Source organism: Tachypleus tridentatus, chromosome 6 (genome assembly GCF_004210375.1).
Source record: "Tachypleus tridentatus isolate NWPU-2018 chromosome 6, ASM421037v1, whole genome shotgun sequence".
Lineage (NCBI taxonomy): Eukaryota > Metazoa > Arthropoda > Merostomata > Xiphosura > Limulidae > Tachypleus > Tachypleus tridentatus.
The window spans coordinates 10,762,144-10,769,734 of record NC_134830.1 but is presented as its reverse complement, the minus strand read 5'-3'; the positions used below and the strand labels follow the sequence as shown (position 1 = coordinate 10,769,734).

The 7,591-nt window shown below is 31.1% G+C and overlaps 1 pseudogene across 1 annotated transcript in view; it reads right to left on the bottom strand.

Moving 5' to 3' along the window:
- Positions 1-3,105: 3,105 nt before the first annotated feature.
- The window catches only part of LOC143251926 (exosome complex component 10-like), a 69,427-nt pseudogene continuing 64,941 nt past the window's right edge, over positions 3,106-7,591 (bottom strand). The window contains exons 18-21 of the transcript XR_013028712.1: positions 6,610-6,780; positions 5,008-5,161; positions 4,706-4,770; positions 3,106-3,358 (exon numbers count right to left, since the gene is read on the bottom strand). The product of XR_013028712.1 is annotated as an exosome complex component 10-like (transcript). The remainder of the gene's footprint in view (positions 3,359-4,705; positions 4,771-5,007; positions 5,162-6,609; positions 6,781-7,591) is intronic.

The following is a 7,591-nucleotide window of genomic DNA, read 5'->3' as shown; positions in this document are numbered from 1 at the left end:
AAAGATTTACCTGTCCTGTGCCCTAGACCTGAAAAAGAAATACATAATATATATGTGAGGTTTGTCCTTTATATACTTTGTTGTGTGATTTGTAATTGCTGAAATATGTTGTATGGTGAAATATATTTGGTAGGTGCACTGACTAATTTACAGAAACTACTGCATAAATTAAACATATCTTATATAAAGACAAACTCACATTAATAATCCAATATTTGTTTTACAAGTGGGATTTGTCTGGTTCACTGCCATCTTGTTTTTGTGGGAAAACGTACACTAAAGTTCTACAACATTAGGTCAAAACAGCTTCTAGGAAAACTTAAAGAAACTATTATAGAATATATTTTATACTTAAGACAAATAGAAATCCACAAATGTTTACTTTATGCTTAGAGTTATGTCGAGCTGGAGTGAGGTCAAAAGGCGTCTTTCTTCTATATCGAATAAGCTGCTCTAGAGAGACTTTCAAATCTTCAGTCACGGGAAATGACAAAAAGTTGTATTTCAACCCTATAAAGATTGTTTGTTTTTTGAATTTCGTGCAAAGCTACACAAGGGCCATATGCACTAGCCGTCCCTAATTTAGCAGCGTAAAACTAGAGGGAAGGTAGCTAGTTATCACCACTCACTGGCAACTCTTGGGCTGCTCTTTTAACAACGAGTAGTGGGACTGACTATCACATTTAGAAACGCACAAATTATGAAAAAAGTATTACTGGTAAAAACCAAATAACCTCACCAGACAATGTAATAAAAATCTAGAAAACATATATAAGACCTACCATAGAATATACATGACCAATATGGTTAAAAATAGTACCTAAACACAAAATTGAGTAATTACTACAGCATACAAAGTCCTTCACAGTACATCATAAAAATTTATACAAACATATACAAACCACAGCAGGTAGACTCTAGCATAATTCTCTAAATTACTTTTAGAAAAAAAAAGTGTGGTTTACTCTGACCCTCTTGTAACATCACCATAAACAGGAAACAAAACAGCAGCACGAACAGGAGAAAGTGATCCAAATGAAGCTGATCCTTTCTGGTCTATCAGACCAAAATCCCACCAATAAGAAGCAGCAACAGAACGTTACATGTGACAGAACACCATTTACTTCTTGAAACAACAAAAGTGTGATTAAATATCGAAACAAAACTATTGAATTTGTGAAGTGCTGTATTATATAACTGTATTACTTTTAACTTTCAAAACATGATTAAATCTAGCCATTATCAACATGTTTAGTTGCTTGACACATCTACAATGATTATCAAGCAAAGCTCACTTTGATGACACTTAGTGGAAATATGACGTCACCCTCTACACTATTCCTAATTGAGGTTAATCATCTTGCTTTGACACCTGGCGGCTTGGCTGGCAACTACTGCACTACTTACTAGGAAAACACGAAAGTGTTCTCCGAATAAGAAAACCTTTATATCAAAATAACACCACAAATTTAACTGACAAAAAGTTGTCACAGCTCCATATTTCTAAATAAAAAGAATGATCACACATATATTACATTATGATTCATCTCTTCACTTTGTTCTCGCACGCTCAGTTACTGACATTCTGTAATAAATATCTTTCACATCCTCCTGTTATTAACTGTACCTATCCCTTCATTCTACTGTGATATTAAAGGTTAATTTAACCCTACACGAATATGTCACATTGTTTCAACTACATTGTAAAAATTTCATAAATATTTGCTGTCTATTTGTATCACTTGTTCAGATGGAAAGCAGTAAAATTACATTAAGATATTACCTGTGGATGAAAGTAAATCAGAGAAGATAAAATAAAGCAAACAATGTGTCACCATTAAAACTTGACATCATCAGGTAACGGTTAAATATCTGGACTGAAATCAGGGCTGCAGATATACGTTTTTCCTTAGGAAGACAAATCTGACTAGGTTACCATTTTGACTGGACAAACGTACGTCCGATTGGACGTAATATATAATCCACTTAAATTTAGACAAGATATACTGAGATTATTTACTATTTAACATAAAACTGTTTTATTTATTATGTTGTTTCTTTATATGAAAACCACACTGTAAAAAGTAATTTGAAAAAAAAACCAGTAATTTTAAAAATCATTTTGAATTTTTAAGGTAAACATAGCTTTATGTAAAGATTACCCTTTGGGCATTGAGTGCATATCTGCATAACAAATTTCAAAGTTTAAGTATAAAGAAAGTAATTAGAGCTCTATTTAAAAAAATTCTGACAAAATTATTTTACAATCAATATTGTGTAATATTTACTTAATGTAACTCACAAAGATAAACATAATTAAAAGTTCTCTGGACAATGATCAGGACCTAACTCTTATTTGTAGCTCTGTGTAATGCAACATGCTATCATGACATCAAGTCTTCTGCTTATGTTCAAGGTAATGTAAGGATTATATATCTATGTTATGAATAAAAGCCCTTTTCTGCTCCATTGATTCTAGAAACGACAGGTTGATCACTAAGCAAACCTTTATTAATCATCAGAAGTACTTTTAATTTTCACTGTTTTATGGCTATATATTTTATGTTTGACAACCGAGAAATTATAAAAAAAAAACCTTTTAACTGTATCCACTTTGAAAATAAATTAATTTTGTTCTGCATTCTTTGATGGATTGCTTAGGCAGAATGTTCATGATGAAACTCGTAGAATGGATGGCAAATGCTTGTTGCAGAGACACAAGTGTAGAGGACAATGCTTCAAAAGTCTTCTGCCTTTCATCTTCAGGTCAGTGTGTGTGTAGGTGTTGTTGGTCTTTTATAGTGTCTTTGATTTTTCTTGCCTTTCAGAATTTGTCTATGTCAATGATTCTAGTTTTTCCCAATTTATTCTGTGTCCAGTTGATGTGGTGTGCTCTGCAATGGCTGAATTTTGTGTTTCACAAGTCTTGGTGACCTGAAGACAAAAGACTTTTGAAACGTCTTTCTCTAACCTTGTGTCTCCACAACAGGCAGTTGTGCTCTCCATTCTACAAAGTTTCATCAATGTTGTTCTGTTCTGTCTATAAACTCTCAAGCAGTGTAGTTGTATAATTTGAATACCAAAGAGCTTTGAAATCTTCAATAGTAGTATTTCTGAAAAACAATTTACTGTAACAAGCATGTAATAACATACACCTTTTACATGTTTTTTTTCAACTCTGCAAATGAAAAACATTGATAAAATAAAAAATAAAAAAACAGCTTGATACACAGCCTTCATTTTCATGTTGCTATCTCCTGGGCCACTGACAATTACTGGAACTCCCTTGTGAAGACCCACCTTTCTGATATGTTACACTTCTCCCTTCTCTCCTTCTCCTTCCATGCTGATTAACCCTCTAAAAGGTAAAAAGGTTTCAGTGAAAATTATACTCAACAAAATGTTGTCATAACCCCCTTGAGACAGCTGCAGTATAATATATGAGAGTTAAGTAGATATACCAGAACTTTTAATGCAATATGTGTACCTTCAGAAAATTTGGCAGACTTAGTAAAGACTGCAAGCCTTTTGTGTCCAAACACTCAGATTTTTTTAATGGAATATTTTTACTAAAGATTTGTTTGTGAAAATAGAATCTGTTTCATTGCTAATCTGAACTCAAAGTCATTTTTCATGCCAGGATTAAAACTATTCTTTGCTTCCAAAATATCAAAAAAATTATTTCTGTAATTTCTATAACCTCTTCTCGTTACTGTATCCAATAATATAAAAATGGTCTTTACAAAGCAACCTGTTTTGGCTGTTTTAGTGTTAAGGACAGTCATGTATCATTTATAACACATTGTATGTTTGTATATATTATTACTATTTACCACTAACTTCTTAAATTTCACTTACTTTTCTTAAAACATAGAAGAGTAATTAAAGGAGTATAGGAAACCGTTATCTATTTTGGTTATGAATTTTGTTCTTGTTTGTTGTTTGCCAAAGTTTGCTAAGCCTATCAGGTTTTATATGTGAAAGATATGAAACAAAACAAATATTTGATTTTGTACATTTGAAATTACTATACCAAAACCACAGAATTCAATTATAATTAATCAAATGTAGTAACTAAGCTGAATTTGGGGTCTTAAAAAACATTAACTTTTGAACCAACTGAAGACTCAACTTACCAGTTTGATATCTCGAATGGAAAGAACAAGTTGATGTCATGATATTTCAAAATGACTGAGAAAGCCACTAAGGGATATTCTAAGCTTTAGATTGGTTTTTTACATGTCACAGACAGAAGTGGATGTACAGAAGAAAGAGTTTTAAAAATGAAAAGGGATGGGTGGAGCCACTGTATGTGTTTTAGAAGATGAACAATATCTCACTTATACAAAAGACAGGGGGTCTATTTATTTATTCTATCTTGTAAGCATTGTTAATTTGAGTTCCTAAGTTACACTAAATTAAAAACTTTATATTTGAACATAGCAAACATAATTTGAACCCACATTCCATTCAACATACCATGTGACACACAAATATTTATATATAGATGTGTTATTTCAATATTTACTTTTAAATTAAAAAACTATAATTAACATATAATACTAAAACATGAAATATAATCTACAATTTGATACCAAACTTACTGACATAAATTCAAAAAATAACAGTTCAATAAAATAGTATGCAACCATTAAAAACTATCAACAATAATCATTAATGTAAAGTTGTGTATTATATAGTTTACCTTGTGATCAAAGTTTTTATCATCGGGGTTAAACTCTTTCCTGTTTCTCTTAGAAATGCTCTGACCTACATAATAATAATAAAAAAAGTTTTATATTCCTTTTATCATATTAATGTTTCATATGTAAGTTTTCTTATGTTTAAAATTGCAATAATATAAAGTTTTTAATGATTTAGATAATATTAAAAGTAAATTTGAAGTTGTATTTATTTTAATTTGAACAACTTATAGGTTTTCTTTCTGTCTACTTGTTTTGTCCACTTGACATTTTTTAAAAGAATGCCAAAGTATCAACCACTAACCTTTAAAAACAACCATGTCAGTTTCACTATAATCAAATGCTTGGAACGTTGATTGTGAGGGCTTTCCTCCTTTTGTGGACGTAATAAGGGAAGGTTTTGCAGTTCTAATGTCTGAAATGGCTTCTATCTTTTTTTTCTTTCTTGTTTTTGACAGCTGTATTCAATGAGATTTAACAAGTATATCTTTTTTCCTTTTGTAAACTAAATATTCCAAACTTTTAGTAACCCATATTCTTAATGCCATATTATCAAATAAAAGACTTAGTAGAAAAAATATTAATTGCCAACGAACTACAAAACTACATTATAGAAGCAAATAATTTAAATTTACTAAAGAATTAATGATTGCTTTAAAAATTTATAGATAGCTTAACTGGGCAATGAAGAAAACTTTAGTATGCACATATAAGATTTTAAAATACACAACAATAAATGATATATAGGCATGTATAAGTAGAGTTATTCACGTGTCACTTACAGAAATCCTTCAGTCCAAGGAACATGCAATAATGATAGATGAGACCACAGTTTCTTCAATAAACAAACATTTATCAGAATGTATAAGGTATGTGAAGTTTGGTGCAGCTGTTACAAAGTTCTTAACAAATGTAGCCACTGAGGATGGAAAAGTTAAGACCACTGTTGGTCATCTAATGAAGTGCCTCACTAACCTTGGGCATCACTTGGCTACAATTGTTTCTTTAGTAAAAGATAGTGCACCAACAATAACAGGTAAAAAGACAGGTGTTGGTGTGCAGGTGAATTTAAAGTACTTCTCCTTTGAAGTACAAACTGATGATGTTACCCATTGTCTAAAGTTAGGTGTGACACATCCAATTAAAAAAGTGGGCACTTTCAAGACATTTAGATATAATTTTAGCTTTGTATTGTTTCATGACAGGGTCACATAACTGTACTTCAAAACTCAATAGTATTTAAAAAGTATATGGGTAAAGAAAAGAAAAGAAGAAAGTGGCAGCTTTGTCAACTAAACACGTCTAGGGATTAGAAGCCAAAAGAATACTTTAGGTCCTACAGGAGTTGTTGAACAAATACAATATATTAGTGTAACATGTAAATTTGTTATGCAGTTTAACACAAAAATCTTTGAAAGTTAAACAGTTAACTCTTCTTGGTAGTCATGCACAGGAAGTGTTGAAATCTTTTAAATATAGTCACAGTTCAGGATACTATTTAGCACAGAGCCATAAAATATTTAGATACAAGAAATGCAAATACACTGATCAGTTATAAATCCAGTTATTCAAATTCAACCAACATTGATGGAAAGATTTAAGCTTGTCACATCAGATTCTGACTGAGGTAGTCCAACTACACAGACCAATTTTGTGATATAGGACTGCAGTGGGAGAATACTTCAAGATGACCTCTATGTTATAAAGCAATGTCAAGGTAATTATTTGTACATGTGCACTCCCCCCCCTTTAAGATATAATTACATATTATAAAGCCTAAACCTTAGTTTTATAATATGTAAAAAAATATTTGTACCTAAGCAAAAATGTGGAATGTTTAAAATACAGAATGCATCATAAAAACATTTTTACATTTAAGAAATTAAATCACCATCTCTGACCTCACCTGGTGCCTCAGAGGTAAGGCTTCATCTGTTGTGGCTTTGTTGTTATTGTTAATGCCAACTTTGGTTGTTTGGTTGTCAACTTGAATATCTGGGTCTTTGACCGAGTCTTTGGTAGTTTCTACAGCAGTCTGGTTTTCCCCCAGAACAATATCCCTGAAATATGCTTGTAACTGAAAGAACACAAAATGTCACAGCTTAAACACAAGGAACAGTTTCTATAAATTATATTTACTACTCTTTAACATGTTATACTTTTAACCCTCTCACCCTAGGTACTATTTACCTCACAACATAAAGTTTTAGTATCTGATATTCAGAATTTTATCAAACTATTTTTTGTTCACATTATACCAATTGGTGTCACATAAAATCTTAGTTAATAATACATATTTTAATAGTATACATGTTTTATCCACAGCCCATCCATAAAATATAAGTAAATGTGAATACCCACTATAAAACCATTGTTCTTCAGACAAACCATAATTTCTGTGACCTTCAATTTTGTTTGGCTACAGAACTATCAAAGATAAAATCAAAAACCCCTACCACATCCTCCCTTTTAGAATTTGTTATTGATTCTTTCTCATATCTAATTACATATTACCTATAACCAATAGAAAGCTGAAGTTTTCATATATTAAATGACATACTGTATAACTTGTGTTCTGGACAGAAAATTGTCAATTTTACTCAGAGTATAGACATCATTTCTTTGACAAAATTAATGAGTAGCTTGGATGAATTTATCACAACTTGTTGCACAGCTAGAAAACCAAACAAAATTGAGAGCGTTAGGAGAAATTGCCTATTCTGTGTGCTATTAGTCTATGCTAGTAGGTGCATTATTTAATTTAGTAAAAATTATTTAGTGCATTATGACTATTAGTATAAAAGAAAAGTAGAATTGAGTGTCTCTGACAATCAACAGCAAGATAAAAAAAAAAGATTTGGAAAGTTCTTTATTGCAAGTTTATTTGT